Genomic DNA, 16,703 nt, shown 5'->3' with positions numbered 1-16,703 from the left:
ACATACGTTGACCACAGTCCTGTGGTAGAGATCTGGGAGCTCCCTGCCCTGCCTGACATGAAACCTTTCGTTCTGTGCTCAGAGGGAGCTGGGGGTTGGATCTTAGGGAATAGGCCCCATGGCTCAGACATCCTGCTGAGAGCTCAAGACAGCAACTGTTTACTAATAATTATGTCCACAGTAGTATGAGTCACAACAGCCAAAAATGGAAACAAACCAAGTGTCCATCAAATGAAGAATGGCGAACGAAAACGTGGCATATCCATATGAGGGGACATTATGCAACCATATAAGGGAATGACATTGTGATAAATTCTATAATATGGAAGAGCCTTAAAACTTTATGGTAAGTTTAAAAAGCTAGACACAAAAAAGGCACATACTGTATGACTTTGTTTATATGAAACATCTAGAACAGGAAAATCCATAGAGATTTGGATTACATAATACGTAGAATGTACTTTCTAGTACATTCACCATTACCAGGGGCTGGGGAGGGGGCAGGGTGGGTGGGAGACAGTGGTGAAGAACTGCTAATGAGCATGAGATTTCTTTCTGGGATGACAAAAATGTTTTGAATTAGCCAGTGGCAGTGGTAGCACCAGTCTGTGAATGATCACTGAATCATACACATAACAAAGGGTCAATATCATGTTATGTGAATTACATCTCAATAAAACTGTTCTTTAAAAAGGTATTATGAGATGCTATGCATGCATATATTTTAAACTTTAGTGACACACACAAGTACCCATGATAACACAAAATGGCAAAATCAGCACCAGAAAAAAAATAAAGAATTTGACTTGACTAGTAAGTATTAAGAGATTAAAATAAGAGTTAAATCTCCCTTCTACCCCAGAAATCCAGGCCCAGATGGTTTTACAGGTAAGTTCTACCAAACTCTCAAGAAATAGTTAATTTTAATCTTAAATAGACTGTATCAGAAAACAGAAACAACAAAAAATTTGTCCTGTTTTTTCTATGAGATCAGTGTATTTTAATTAAAACTCAGATAAAAACAATATGAGCAGGAAATTATAGGCCCATTTCACTTATGAACATAAATGTGAAAATCAAAATAAAAGTTTTAGCTTACCAAATCAGATACTGAATTATTTTTTTAAATGCATCATGATTAAGTAGTTTATGAAAATGGTTTGACACCAAAAATTTTATCAATGTAATTTTCCCTGTTAATAGGCTGAACAACAGAAAACACATGATATCTTAAGCTACCAGAAAAAGCAGTGATTCAAGTGTTACTTTTAAAACAATTGCTTAGACCCTAGAGTAGAAAAAGAGCCTTCTTGATTTAATAAAGGTTATCTATGCAAACATACAGCATGTGTTACACTGAATGGAGAAACTTCAGATGCTTTTCTCAGTTTGGAGGCAGAGAGGGGGGCTATTCCTGAAGAAACTCACTGTCCCCCTGAGAACCACGGAGACCAGAGATCCCTGTGTCAAACAAGTCACAGTTTTCCTGCCGCCTTTCCCCACTCTCATGCTTTGATCTTACAGGGGCGAAAAACCATGAATTCCCAAGATCGGGAGGGCCAAGACCGGGATCAGAGCTCAGGAACTCAAACTCCTAATCTTGGCCTCCACCTTGTTCCAAGCCCAGGCTGTGAACATGCAGAATCCCAAACTGTGGATGATGTATAAAGTCTAATTTTTCACTGGACGGAAAATATGAATTATTGAGCTGAGACTACTTTTATTACCTGAAAGAGACCACAAAAACTCCGGAGACTTGTCCTACATTTCATCCAGGAGCAGAGAAGAACTAGTCCCACACAATAAACTTAAAGAAATTAAAGGGCACAAATAGAAAGGCTTTGTCATTACAATCCATGTGCAGTGACTATCAGAGATAATCATTACATTATTTGTCACCAGTCCTGGGGAGTTGATATTGTTATGAGAATAACATCAAACCCACAGAGCGGAAAACTCTTGCTTGTAGAGGTCAAGGGATTTGAACAGATTCACAGAGCTGCAATGTGGCAGAGCCTGGATTATGTCCTGCATTTCTGACTCTACACAGCATTTGTGAACACAGCATTTGAAGTATAGACTTGAGATAGTGTCAGATCTCCTGACCTACATCAGGATCTTCTCCACACAGAAGTTTCTACGTGAAATACCTGTTTCCTGGTGATCCTCCTGGGTTGGATCTCTTTTTAAATGACCCTAAACAAAACATTCCCATCCCAGTTTGCACCTCTTTCCCCCATCATTCTGTGCCTTATGATGATGGCACAAGACCTGCCACCAGCAGGAAGACAGGTCTCTCCCCATCAGCCTTCTGATCCCACTTCACCCTGTAGCCACAGACACTAAGCCTCTTGTCTGGAGATCCATCAGCCCTGTGCAGACCCAGTGTAAAGATGCCCCAAACTCCAGAGGATACAAAGTGTAATTTCCAAGAACCACATTGAGGTCCTCTCTGGGCAAGGGATACAAAGGAGCTAGAGCCCTCCCACCCCTCCAAGTGCCTGTAGCAAGATAGGAGCAGCTCTAAGAGACCTCCCTTTTATAAGTCCATGCTCCATCTCTGCTCTCTCCACTTGTTTATACTCTTGTTTCAATCTTGTATCCAGTCAACTTGCTGAACTATCTTATTGGTTCTAATAGTTTTATTCTCCTGTTGATTATATTGATTTTTCCAGAAATTTTTTTAAAAAATGTTTATTCATTTATTTTTGGGAGAGAGAGAGAGAGCACGCAGATGCTCTCACAGTGCACATGAGCAAATGGGGGAGGGGGAGAGAAAGAGAGGGTAAGAGGGAAGCCCAAGCAGGCTTCACGCTGTCAGCACAAAGCCTGACATGGGGACTCGATCTCACAAACTGTGAGATCATGGCCTGAGCCAAAATCAAGAGTCGGCAGCTTAACCGACTGAGCCACCCAGGCACCTCAGTTTTCCAGGAATTTCTATTGTTGTGTAAGCTACCAATAATTTTGACTGGTTCTCAACCTTAAAGGAACATCCAGGCAGTCTTTCTGTACCCAGGGCCCGCCTCACAGGCTGTACATAACCTCCACAGTCACATAGGGCTCCAGACTTGGTTTAATGGTTTGTCATCGCCATCTTGAAATCAAAATAATTTTGGAACAAGGGGGTCCCCTGTCTAGAGGACAGTGAGTGATGGTTATATAACAAAATCTACAACAGTCAAGAGTTGGCAAAGTATAATTTCTACTCAATGGCCTTGTCTTACCTATCAAAGTGTTCTTTTGTTGACATGCCAGCGCTGTGTTGTCACTCTTCTTTCTATTAAAAGTTCTGTATAAAGAAGCTGTTTTATCTGTTAAAAAAAAAGTAATCAACTTAAGCATGTTTTAAGTGACTTGTGACTCAGCCTAATGCAGAGTGGAGCCATGAGAAATCGGTTGTCCTAATAGGTCAGCGATCAAGTCATTCCAATTTGGATTATTCGAAGAAAACAACCAAATAAAATAGTGAATATAAAAATCATTTTAGGAAACTATTGGCCAGATTCCCTTCTCAAGCCTGAAGACCTTGCTAACATTCGCTAAGGAATTCATTATTTTTCCTTTTTCTGGGAAGCAAATGGGCTCAACCAAGTATGGCTGCTGTCTCAGTCCTCAGAGCCACCACACTAAGGTCTGAGTGCTTTTTCCCTGACCAAGCTTATAAGATTCAATGAAAAGTCACTTCCAGTGCAAGAATTATGCTTGCTTCCTGCCTGGAGAGGCACCGACCCCTTAATTCAATGAGGTAATACAGTATGAAACCCAGGGGAAGGACTGAAAGTGTCAGAACACCCACCACCACCACCACCACCCATGGTGAACTGATTTCCAGGCCCAGCCTTGAGGCTTGGCTGTGGTGATGGGCCAGTCCCTCTTGGCCCCCACCTTGTTCTAAGGAACTGAGACAGCTGGGGGGTCCACAACTTGCTGCTTGATCAAGAAGTTGACCCCTCCAGTTTCTGGTGGATGGCTAGAAGCTGGAGCATTGTCTCCAGTGAGTGCTGAGGGAAAACGGAAAACAAACAAAAACTCTGACCAGCTGACAAGACCAATTTAAGGTCTCTCCCAAAGAGGAGAGTGGTCTTTACACCTGGCATTTCTAGAATAAAAACCTTATCCCATTGAGTGGGCTTGAGAAAGGGCACATGCTTAGCCCAGAAACAAATACTCAGGGGGACATGAAGGTATCAGGAGATCACACATGTCTGTGGCTTGCCAAGGGCAGGACCAGGGCAAGGGGTTGCCGTGGCAACAAATCAGCTTCTGTTGATTATAGGGAAAACTGTCTATCTGGAACCCACCTTAAGTCCGGCCATTTCACATGGTACAACTTCAGAGGGCCTTGGAGGCCTTTAAACCTTTTATATTGAAACACAACAAATATTCAGAAAAATATTCCCATAATTGAACAGCTCTATGAAATTTTACACACTCCCCACACCTATGTAGTGACCACAGAGATTGCTACCAGCTCCCCAGAGAGCTCTTCCAGTCAATACCCCCTTTCCAAGGGTGACTATTATGCCAACTTCTAAGGGCATCCACTGTTTCACCTGTTTTGTACTTTATGTAAATGGAATCAGAAATCTGGGTCCTTTTTTGGGCCCAGCTTCTTTGGCTCATCATTGCATTTGTGCGATCCAGCCATGGTTATGAATGATTCATTCTCATATGTGAATAAAGTATTATTTATATAACAAGTCTACTTGTTTGATGGGCATTTGGGTAGTTTCTGATTTGGGACTATTATAAAGAATGCTGAACATTCTGGTACATGCATTTTGCTGAGCATGTACATACTTACTCCTCTTCAGCAGGAATGGGATTACTGGCCCAGAGAGCATAGATTGTAGTAAATACTGCCACCAGCTTCCAAAATATTTGTATCAATTCACATTCCCTTCAATAGTGCAAGAGAGTAGCAAGGCTTTGTCACCCCTGAAATGTGTTCCCTGTTGGTCCCCTCAGAGAGATCTGAGGTGTCGCCATTGGAGGTGACTTCCTGCAGGGAGAGCCCATGCCCTTACTGGTTATCTACACTGTGTGGGAGTTAGTACTCATTCAGGAAGCTGAGAGACTTTGACAAGAGTCAAGATCAGGGCAGGAGAACCTTGTGCACTTTGTGCCTGGGAAAGTAGATTTGGGGACAGTAGAAATGCTGTGATCCTAAGGTTGTGTCCCTGGCTGTCGGGTGTGTGCCTGGCCTCAGCTGCGCCCCATGAGAACAACAGGTTTGGCACTTGTCTGGCAGAGACCTGGTCCCTCACATTCCCCAGGGAGGAAGAGAAAGCAGTGCTGGTGCCCCCGTGTCCCCCAGGGAAGAGTGGAGCCCCCTAGCTGTGCAGCCCCTTGGTTCTTTCTGCTTCTCTGGCTTGGTCCACAGACTCATCATCCGTGCCCATCCCCATCACCCCCAGCCTCCTTTTCTACTTTTCTCCAAAACAGGAATTATTTTGCACATTTTCTTTCCAAGTCCAAAAATAGGAAAGAGAAGGGAACAGCTAATCTGGTCCAGCTGCTGGTTTTGCTACTTAACAAAGATTTTTTTTTTTTTTTACAGTAATTCTCTCTCTGGTTTTCCCTCACATCTGCACAACCTCCTGCTTCCCCTTCTCCCCTGACACCCCTTTTTACAAAACTGCTCTCTCTAGAGTCCAGAAAATGTTTCTTCCTTAGCTTCCCATAATGTATCCACACAACCAAAGGGGGTCCTCCTCAGTAGTGCCGAGCCCCCCACGCTGGGATTTTTGCCTCTTGCCATGTACACACTCTGGGTGGATCATTGGCTGGTTTCAGTGAGTTTCAGCACATCTCACCCCAAGTCCTGGCCTTCTGGTATCACAATCTCACTTCTTGACAAGTTTGAAGGGTAGGCAGAGGTAATAAGAAGAACCTCCAAATAGGCAGCCTCAGTAGGCAGACCAGATGTAAAGTGAATTGCATTGCTTTGTGAATTACCATGTGCTAAACCAAATTCATGCATTCATTCATTTACCCAACCTGCATTTCCTGGGTGCCTAACTTATGGCAGGCTTGGTGCCAGATGCTGGGGTGGGTGCAGACATGTACTTGCCACATTGCTCACGCTGAGGAAATTCATGCTGAAGACTGGTAGTAAGGGGGCTGTAGGACTCTTCTAATAGCAAAAGACACCACTGACAGCTATTGCAGTATAGCAGGCTCAAACTGGAACTATCCTGGACAAATTCAGACAAATGACACCCTATTAACAGGGTAAGCATTTTGCCCATAGCTTAGGGCACTGGCTTTAACCAAGGTGGTTTCCAACTAGGTCACAGTAGAAATGGGGGCACTAACTCCCCTAGGGTTCCCAGGGACCCCTTTTCCAGTGCAGTTGCCAACTTGCAGCCAAATTGATAAGCAGAATGGAGTGGATTTCTGGTCCTAACAATGTCCCATCCCAGTTCCTTTAGCAGCCAGCACAGTCTTACCTTCTGTCCCCTCCTCAGGCTTCCCTCCACTGCAGATCTGTAGATGTGGGGCCACCCCTCAGGTTGCAGTCTCCACTGCCTGCTTGCTAAGTGATTTCATTGCCATCTACTGTGCCATCTCAAGTCAAATACAGAAATTTGGAGAAGGTCGTAGATATAATCCTTGTCCCCAGATCCTGCATGGGTCTAAAATTTTAAGATATCATATTAGGGTGCTTGGGTGGTTCAGTCAGTTAAGGGTCCAAATCTTGGCTCAGGTCATGATCTCACACACAGATCATGAGATCGAGCCCGTGTCAGGATCTGAGGTCTCAGCACGGAGCCTGTTTGGAATTTTCTCTCTCCCTCTCTCTCTGCCCTTCCCCCGCTCACTCATGCTTGGTATCTCTTTCTCTCTCTCTCTCTCTCTCAAAATAAATAAATAAACATTTTTTAAATGCCGTATTTTGTCTGAGTATGTGGACCTTTTTCCAATATAATTTCTGAAATTTCATTTAACAGGGAGTTGTAAGTCATGCGTGGCTAACCAGTCTTGAGAAGGAGTCACTGTTTCCAGATCCAGGTTACATTTCCTTAGAAAACTTATGGGAAGGGATTTTATTTAACAGCACAGACAATCTCATTTTTGGCTGAAGAGAATCTAGGGGACAGGATTTTTCACATTCTTACCAGAGAGACCCCCTATGAAGCTTTCAGTTTTCCCCCCTAGGTTTCTGCTCCAGGACTGAGAGGATAGAGAAACTCAGAAATAAAAGGAAGTTGAATCCAAGGGGAATTACTAAGGCAGCAAGTATTGAAAGAAGGCAATATGCCTTATCTATTTGGGTATCTCTAACTGACAACATCATGAGCACTCAGTATAAATATTTGTCTAATGAATTCATGAATGGATGAGTGAATGAATGAAAAAATTAGACAATTGTGCTTGGAATTGGAGAAGTAACAAGAACAAATCCCTAAAAAGTCTATTATGAATGACATCACTAAAGCAAATGGGGGACAAAAGTGAGTGCCATGGTTCCTGAGGCTGGTCATTGGCTTGGGGGCCTCCACATGTCTCTACAAACTAGTGGGGCTGGTCAGGGAGGCATGTTGGTGCTGGAATGTGGGTTCAGGACTCTTTGTAGCATATAAGCCAGAGATTCTGAGAAGCTTTCATTGAGGCAGCTATTTTCTTTGCCTGCCCATCATCCACTCCCCTTTCTATTGCTAGATTATCAATTGTCCTTTGGTGGATCCACCTCTTATTTAATCTCAATCCATGTGGTTCAGGTGGGATTTACCACACTTCCCAGATCCAGTGATGACCACATGACTTTAATATGTCTAAAGTTATGAATGATTTAGAGATAGGGCCATGACACAGTCTGGCTCAATAAGGGTCAGTCCCAGTACTTTTGCTGGAACCATTGGGAAACAGGTATGGCTATTCTGCTATGGTTGCTAATCTGGGAGATGTCAGATGGTAAATATGCTGGCCGCCATATTAGCCACTAAGTGGGAATAGCCTGACATAAGCTAAAAAATTATTTTTCTGTGTTAAGTTTAGGTTGATTTTTCTGTCTCTTGTAGCTGAGACAGTGCTTTGTTTCTGTGCTCTGAGGCCCTAAAACCACCTGTGGGGTCCTCTGGCCCTTGGTCAAGCATTTTTGCCAACTTTCTGTTGTCCATGCTGGGTGATGAGCTAGGAGGCACCTAGTTTGTGAGTTTGGGACCACAGCATTTTGATCAAGCCTGTCCCCTTGTGTTTAGGCTTCCTGAAAGATTCCAGCTGAGCCTCTTTTGGACTAGAAGATTATCCCTGTGGACAATGCATCAACATTCTGAGAATGCAGCACACTTTCCATGGTGGGGCTGAATTTCCAGCTTGGTCTCAGCTATTCCAAGCGTCAATGGCTGGGCTGTATTGCCATGGGGACCCTTGAGGTTCTATCTTCATGCCTGGACAGCTGGCTTAGACCAGGGCTGCTTAAAGCACCCATCCACAGACTAGTTGTTACTGGTCTATGATGAGATAAGTCACTTGTATCAGAATGTATATAAATGTATTGCTTACTTCATAAGGAAAGTCTTACTACAAAAAACCCCCAAAACCAAAAAAAACCCAAAAGCTAAAAACCAAAAAAAAAACCCTTAAAAATATGATTGTTTCACATGATTGTACAACTTTCTTGAGGACCAGTAATAAAAGAATTAGTGAATCGACAGTGGTCTGCAGACCATGCTTTGAGTATCACCTGCCTAGATAGCCCTCAGTTCCCGCATTCACACAGGAGAATTGGTCTTGACCACAGTCACTTTCATAGATGTGATCCCCATGAGAGGGAAGCCTTGCCATCTTCTGAGAATGATGGATCTGCTATGATTCTCAACCTTGGTTGCACACTGGTATCATCTGGGAAGCTCAAAAGATGGATTCCATGTCCCAGACATTTTGATTTGATTGGGCCAGGGAGTGGTCTGAGCATTTGGGATTTTTAGAACTTCTTCAGGTAACTCTCATGTGCAACCAAGGTTGAGAACCACTGCTACAGTTCTAGGTTAGTGGTTGTTCAATGTTAAATGTGTATAAAAGTCATTTGGAGAGCTTCTGTGAAATATAATCCTGAACACCAATGCCAAAGACTGATACAGTAGGATCCTGGGAATTGTTCTTTTTTAACAATTCCTTAGTAGCCCAGGAAATTTGATGTAGGTGGTCCATGGACCATGACACCTTGAATAGCACTATTTTAGATTATTGTCTGGATAGGTAAGATCAAGGTAGGCTGGAATAAGCAAAGATTCGAAATGAGTTTTCAATTGTTGAAATGTTGAAGACTTGCCAGGTGAATTTGTTTCCTTTACTTTTCTGAGGATCTCAGCTATGTGGGACTGTCATAGCAGAGGAATGGAGAGCTATTAATAGTGTCTAATGAAATCCAGGAATCAGTGGGCAACCTTAATTGTCTTGGAGCTTATCAATCACTATATTATTAATGTCATTAATATACTGTCTTATTTCACGTGAATGTCCCTGCCTTGAAGCTCGCAAACCACCTTTCTCTGCTGTAGCCTAACAGGAAATGCTATAACAAGACGTCCAAGACAGCCTAGGCCAGGCTTAGGAGTGGCCAGGTCCAATGAGTAAATCACAATGGGCACTGTGATAGTGCAGGCTTCTTCTGTCAGCTTTTGTACTTGGTGGAAGTATTTTACCTGTTGAAAGCCTTTATAATGGCAACAAGGGGAAAGAGATCTTTTATCAGGATGAGGTTATACATCCATTCAAAAGTTCACATCATGAGCCAGGTTTTGCTCAGTTGGTTCAAGAGGTTAAAAATCAGAAGGAAAGAGCACTCAATCTCAATGGTAAAACACACTGAAGTCAAGGCGATCTTCAAACAGGAAGCACCCACATCCCCCCCACCTCCTTCTTATTGATGGACAGCCCCTAGGTCCAGGTAATGCACCCCCAAATTCAGGCCTAGAATGAAGATATTGTTAATGTTTAGAAGGACATAGGCTCTGAGGACCAGTTCTATGGGGGAGGTCCTATTAATGAACAGTGAACCACTCCTCCTGGTCTAAAACATCTAAAGTCTGAATACTTGTTCAGGATTCTCTGAGCAGGAAAAAATGGAAGGTATCAACAAAAGATCTTTTCAGTGATTTCTGAAGTGAGTTTTTAATGATCTGGAGATCCTAAATCAACTAAAACTTACTTTAGTGGAGTTAAATTAAATGTACAATTTTCCTCTGTGGGGAGACTTCTTCCTCCTGAAAGCTGGATATGTATAATTTGGAAGATCTAATTATTCTGATTTCCCTTGCATATATTCTGATTACCCAGGACAAACTCATTTTACATCTATTGTCCTTGTATAATAATTAAGATTGTTTCCTTTCAATCACAAGAGTCCCAGTTTGGGTGACAAATTGTATAGAGATTTTTTGTTTTAACTTGTAGGTCAATGAATATAAGTTTTGTCTTTTTTTTTTTAAGTTTGTATTTTTTGAAGTGAGAAGTCAGGTTAGGAAATTGAAGTGGGAAAGATATTTGTTTAAAAACAACTATTGCAACATTTGCAAAGTGATCTAAGATGGATTCAGTAGGAATCCAACAATAATTTTTGAAAAATCTCTCAGGCAGTTAAGACTTTTTGATGGAAATTGTTGACTCTTCTCTGCCTCAATGCCCTTTCACTTGAGGAATCCACACTTGTTAAAGGCCATCAGATAAAATTGTAGCTGGATTTAAAAAGGAAAAAAACAATTATTTTTTGAGTCTTACCATGAGCATCTACCCCACTACCTAAGACAAAATAGCAGAGAATCAAATCCCTTCTTCCAAGGAGGATCCTCAGGAAATGAGATATAAACAAAATGTTCTGCCATGAAACTATTGTCCCTTGAGCAGTACTTAATCCAAAAAAAAAAAAAAAGAAGAAGAAGAAGAAGAAGAAGAAAAAGAAAAAGAAAAAGAAGGAAGGAAGGAAGGAAGGAAGGAAGGAAGGAAGGAAGAAAGAAAGAAAGAAAGAAAGAAAGAAAGAAAGAAAGAAAGAAAATGTGTATGTCTTTAGCACTGAGTGGATAGACCAACAGAATTGCCAGTACCTGCCACCCAGCCTCATGTCTCTTTCTGGGTCAACCCTAGGCTCAGTTTCAAGCTCATTTCTAGGTCAACCACATTCAATGTAGGGAATAAAGACTATGCCAGCAGCTTTTACATCAGTAGAGCCTTAAACTTCTCTCCTCTGGTGTTCCAGGTGTTCCTGAGAGGTGTGGAAATGTGGCTAGTCCATCACATCATCATTATCAACATGGCTACCACTTATATGAGTGCACATCACATAAGAAGAACTGTTTCAAATGCTCTACATGAAGCAACTCACTCATTCTTAACAACCTTATAAGGAGGTACTATTGTAATCTGCCTGTGGCAGATGAAACTGAGGCACAGATAAGTGAGGTGACTTGCCTAAGTTCCCACAAATAGTAAGATGTGGAGTCAAGATTCAAAATGAGGAAATGTGATTCCTGAGCCTTTGCTCCCAACCTCTTTCTTCATCTCCACTCTAATACAAATGACAATATGTATGGAAACTCTATTTCTCCTGACATCATTTCCCTCTCGAGCTACTTCCCTCCTTCCCTTTACAGCAAAATTCCTCAAATTCCTCAAATAGCACAACTATACTTCCATCCCTTCCAATCTTGCCTCCCTTCCAATCAGGCCTTCACCCCACCACTCCACTAAAATTGTTCCATCAGAATAACCAATGGCCTCCATGTTGATAGATCCGATGGAAATTCTCAGTTCCATCTTCCTTGATGAGTCAATAGTTAACAAGTTGCTCACTCATAACTCCTTGAAAAAAAAATCTCTTTATCGGCTACCAGGGCAACACATTTCCTTACCTCACTGGCCATTCTTCTTCAGTCTCTAGAGTTACCACCTCTTGATCTCCTCCAACACCACAATATTGGTGTGTCTCTGGGCTCAGTTCCTAGAATTCCTCTTTTGTCTGTCTATACTCTTGATGATCTCACTCTACTTCATAATTTTCAATATCTGTATTATAACATTTTATGTCCAACCTATTTCTCTCTTTTGAAACACATCCACCGTACCCCTCATCCAAGCCTTCATCATCTCTTGCCAGGACCGTTGTAATAGCTTCTTCATTTGTCTTCCTGCTTCTACTCTCATCCCCTTTTCAGTCTTTTCTCAATATAGCAACCAGAAAGATACTGGTTTTTTTTTTTAATTTTTTAACATTTATGCATTTTTGAGAGAGAGAGAAAGAGCATGAGTGGGGGAGGGGCAGAGAGAGGGAGACACAGAATCAGAAGCAGGCTCCAGGCTCTGAGCTGTCAGCACAGAGCCTGATACGGGGCTTGAACCCACAAACTGCAAGACCATGACCTGAGCCGAAGTCGAATGTTTGACTGAGCCACTCAGGTGCCTCCAGAAAGATCCTGTTTAAATGTGATTCATATCATGTTACTCTGCTCAAAATAATACAATGGTTTTTTGTTGTACAGAGTGTGGCAGATTATATTTTTCAAAGATGGCTATACCAGTATTTTCTATCCCACAGGCTCTTCTTATAACATGACTTTAGAGAAATGGGATTTGTATTATCTCTCTTGAATCTGGACAGGCTTATGACTATGGCAAAAGTCATAAAAGTAACTTTCAAGGCTAGACCAGCCTTTGAATCTTTCTAGATTCTAAGTGCCCCAAACACTGTGGGAAATCATGGAACACAAACAATCCATCCTTATAATGCCCTGTCTGAATTCCTAACCCACACATGCATCATAAAATGATTATTTTATGAAACTACATTTTGAGGTGGTTTGTTACACAACAAAGGTAACTGGAGCATCGGATAAAAACCAAAGTCCTTACGGTAGCTACAAGGTCTCCCATAATCTGGCTCTTTGTTATGGCCCTGACTGACCTCACCTCCTACCACCCCCCCCCCCCTTCCACTCTAGGCATCCTGGCTTACTTGCTATTCTTTGACTGTAGCAAGCCAGTCCCTGCAACAGAGTCTCTACATTTGTTATTCTCACTGCCTGGAGGTTCTGCCTCCCAGTTATTTTTATACTCAATCTCTCATCTCCTTCAAATTTCTCTTTTCCATCTTCCTTGCTAGGATATCCAGGCTCCAAGATGGTACCAATGATAGCTGCCTCCTGGCATCATGCTATGGCATGGTCTCCTCCCACACGGATCATCTACCAATAGAATGTAGTAGAAATGAAAGAATATGACCAGGCTAGGTTGCAAAAGACACATTGGCTTCCATGTTGCCCTCTTGGGTCATTCATTCTGGGGGAAGCCAGTTACCATGTTGAGAGGAGACACAAGCAGCAAGGTGGAGGCCTGTAAGGTGAGGAGCTAAGGTCTGTTTCTTCCAGAGCCAGCAAGTGTCTGAGGCCTCCTGCCAAACCCATGAGAGTAAGGTATATTGCAAGGGGATTTTCCAGTTCCATTCAAGCCTTCAGATGACTGCAGGCCAGCTGACATCTTAATCGCAGCCTTGTTACAGACTCCAACCCAGAACCACCCAGCTAAGCTGCACGTGATTTTATGACCCACAAAAGTTGTGAAATAACAGATGTTGTTTTAAGCCACTCAATTTTGGGATAATTTGCTCCTCAGAAAAAGATAACTGAAACACCTGGCTACCCTATTTAACAATGTAACCCCTCTCTTCCCAATATTCTGTCCCTCTTTCTTGGTATTTTTCTCCACTGCCCTTATTACCACCTAATATACTACATATTTTACTTACTTATCTTAATTACTGACTCCTCTCCTGCTCCCCACTGTAATGTAATCTCTAGAAGGATAGACATTTTTGCCTGTTTTAGTCTCTGCAAATCTGCAGTCCAGGCATATGGCCAGCATTCAGTAAATATGTGTTAAAAGGATAAATCTCCCATGCCACTCTGTGATCAATTGGTTATGGCTACCTGAAACCCCGCGTTAATAGCAAGGATCGCCTGAGGTTAGCAGGAAGAGTGCTGCCGTCTATTAGTGATGACTGCTATGGCTATAAGAGCTGCAGTGCCATCACACTTGCCATGCAAATGCCCTCCCCACTCCACCCCTGCATCTTTTCATCAGGCACAATTCCTACCCAAGTTAGCCTATACCAATGATTACAGAGTTTATGTTTTGTCGAGGCCACCAGATTAAGCAACTCATTCCACAGTTCAGCATTCATAACATTAGTAAAAATATTTCTCTCCTAATTCTCAATATAAATGTCAACATTCAGCTTGTCTGTTGGCTCTTGATTATCTTCTGGAGAGGCAAAGAATAACTGGTCACCATTATTTTTGAACTAACTACTTAAAACAGAAAATAAACATTAAGAAATGAAAATTATATGGCTTACGGGGGGGGAATTTGAAACTTGAATACTGTCCAACCATAGAAATCAGAGTTTATGTAGGAGTTTGAAAGTAATTTTCAAAATGGATTCAACATTTATGCAGCCCATGAGAATATCACCAGCCCTGATCACAGGATGGAGTGCAGCATGCATGAAAATCAGGTCTGCACCATTGCTCATGGGCCTAGAGATCCTCTTTGAACACATTACTCTTCTCTGTTCATTCAAAAAACATTTTCTGATTGCCTACTGTGTTCTTGACATGGCTTTAAGTACAGGAAATTCAGTAGGGGAGTAAGCAAAGTTCCTGCCTCAAACATCTTACATTATTTTCCTGAAATGGCATGATTTTCTATCTGGCTCTGCTCACCCCAGTTAGACAGTCAAACTCAAATGTCCAAGAGATTTCTATGTTCAGCACTGTTCTTTGTCCCTTATCACATGGAATTGTAAGATAGTAGAGTAGGACAACCCACATAGTTTTGATCGGCCTGTCAGTTTTTAATTGGTTTTCCTCAAATCCAGAACCCTTATCTTTTATGAAACAAGAGGCAAAAAATTTAATTCCACCTTCCAAGTCCAAGCATTACTTTTAGAGAATCTGGGTATCTTCAAGGTAATGACTGCCCAGGTTCCTTCTGGGGAGACTGGAGAAGTCTGTTGTGAGAAAGGCTTCCAGCAGCTGAGTGGGCACCAGGTCTATTCAAGACCCATCCGTCAAACTGAAACCTGGATCCATCACAGGCATGTGAAGCAGGTTTGGGTAGGTGTGTGGGTGATGATGTAATGGGTTCAGTTTTCAATTTGTTGGCCATAAGAGAACTTTGGAAAATCCAAGAAGACAGTCCTATTACTGGGAAATACAATCAATGATCCATTCAGCATTCCATCACTGTATTGGTGACAGCTGACATGCAGGAACTACAGATCAAGGAAGAGAAGGTTGAGGGTATATTTCTAGGGCACATCAACATTTCACATACATTAACTCATTTGACCCTCACCATAATCACTATGGCAGGTTGAATGGAGATTATTTTAGTCTTTGTTTTATAGACGAGAGATGGGAAATTCTGAGAAATCAGTTTGCTCAAGGTCTCATGGAGCAAAGTCAAGAATAGGCCTGGTATGACCCCCTTCTGCAACATTTACTATCCTGCAACATGGCCTTCTAGAGAGAAAGACTGTATCAGTATTATCCAAATTCTGTTGCTTCTGCATTTTTGATAATCACTCTGGAAACTCTTTCCTTATACATGGGAAAGGGAGAAAAGGCTGTATCAGCTGGATTTCCTTTATGTGCTGTGGATGGAACATAAAACTAGAGTCTTAGCATCTAAGATCTAAGCTCCTGTCACCCTGCCTGTAGCTGACTGCCCTCTGGCTCCAAACATACCTCTTTTTTCCTACTAAAATCTGACCCAAAGAAATACAGTTGAAACTCTGACAATTTTGTATTTTTGTAACACAGTGGTCCAGACAGAGATGAAAAGATTCAAGCAAAAACCTTTTTTTTTTTTTTGAGGAAAACAAGCTAAAAGTAATTTCTTCTTTGCAAATACCGAGCTTCACCTTTGTGTGCCTTGAAATTCCTTGGCAATGCACTTAATTTTGGGGAATCTGAGTTTATTAGAGGAATGTTGGGAGGAAGAAGGCTACCTGCCCTCCCAGCTCAGTGTTAGATTTAACTGTGAGTGTGTCTGCTTTGGTTTATTATAACTATAAGACACAGTGATGGTCTGAGTCTCTCCCTCACTACCTGGAATGAAGATAGGGTATTTGCTGGCTCTGTTCCAGACCAATAACCAGGGGATGGACAAGGAGACGCTGAATTACAGTACTTTTTGAGAAGAGGAGTATGAGCTTATCCCATCCTCTCTACAACTGCCAAGTTTCCAGAAACTTCCAAGGGAACAAAATTAGCCTACAGCACCCTTTGGGAAAGTCTGGTGGAGGGCACTGGCACTGGTTTTTCCTTGATAAGGCCTTACTAACGGGAATGTGATTTACAAAAAAGTACACCCCATGAACAGACTAATAAGAACTACCCCTACCACATTATCATGCATTTTATCTGGACACTTTAGGAATGTTACTTCCTCATCTCACTTAATAGTTGCAAAACACTAGTGAGAAGCATAATTTTCTCCATTTTACAAATGAAAAAACCAAGAGTCAGAGGTATCACATAATTGGCCGAGATTCACAAAGCTGGTAGGAAGCGGAGCAATGAGTGTCTGACTTCAGTGTCCATTTTGCCCAGGTGGGGATTCTGTCCCTGGGTCTGTAGCCCTTTGTTAGGGAGTTCATTTCAAATTCATCAGGCTGCTTTCCAAGTCAGCCTTCTGTCCTG

At 42.1% G+C, this 16,703-nt stretch overlaps 1 long non-coding RNA gene across 2 annotated transcripts in view; it reads right to left on the bottom strand.

The window, feature by feature from the left end:
- Window positions 1-16,703, bottom strand: part of LOC122221986 — a 76,916-nt gene that overhangs the window by 42,421 nt on the left and 17,792 nt on the right. For both annotated transcript variants that reach the window (XR_006203568.1, XR_006203567.1), the window contains exons 2-3: window positions 6,456-6,641; window positions 3,228-3,314 (exon numbers count right to left, since the gene is read on the bottom strand). This is a non-coding gene — a long non-coding RNA (uncharacterized LOC122221986). The remainder of the gene's footprint in view (window positions 1-3,227; window positions 3,315-6,455; window positions 6,642-16,703) is intronic.

The sequence above is a fragment of the Panthera leo genome, chromosome B3, assembly GCF_018350215.1.
Source record: "Panthera leo isolate Ple1 chromosome B3, P.leo_Ple1_pat1.1, whole genome shotgun sequence".
Taxonomy (NCBI): Eukaryota; Metazoa; Chordata; class Mammalia; order Carnivora; family Felidae; genus Panthera; species Panthera leo.
The sequence above is the reverse complement of the archived record's forward strand: the minus strand, read 5'-3'. Positions and strand labels throughout refer to the sequence as shown.